Source organism: Arachis duranensis, unplaced genomic scaffold, assembly GCF_000817695.3.
Source record: "Arachis duranensis cultivar V14167 unplaced genomic scaffold, aradu.V14167.gnm2.J7QH unplaced_Scaffold_232525, whole genome shotgun sequence".
NCBI lineage: Eukaryota > Viridiplantae > Streptophyta > Magnoliopsida > Fabales > Fabaceae > Arachis > Arachis duranensis.
Genome location: NW_026264851.1, coordinates 762,796 through 763,181, shown reverse-complemented (window position 1 = coordinate 763,181; position 386 = coordinate 762,796).

The window sequence follows — 386 nt, the reverse complement described above, 5'->3', positions numbered from 1 at the left end:
TGAAGTAAATATATGGTACGGTCATTGTCACAGAGATTTGTCGCCCCAATGACTGCACATGGACCTATGCTTAATTTTATAATTTAATTTAATACGAATCAATAAGTCTAATAAATAAGAAAAACTATATTAATATTTCCTCTTATTTTGATTCCAATGTGCAATGTGCATATATTATTTTTTAGTGAAAGAAATCCGAATTTGGAGTTACTATAATCATATGCATGCTATACTAGTGCCAGTTATATAAATCAAGCTGGTGCGTCCCCTTATCCATTTAAAAGCAGATATACTATATTTAATATAAATTAAAAAACTGAGAAATAAAGCTAAACATTTGATTAGATTCGCAGAAGCATCCAATTCCTTAGTTCCAATATTTTTAA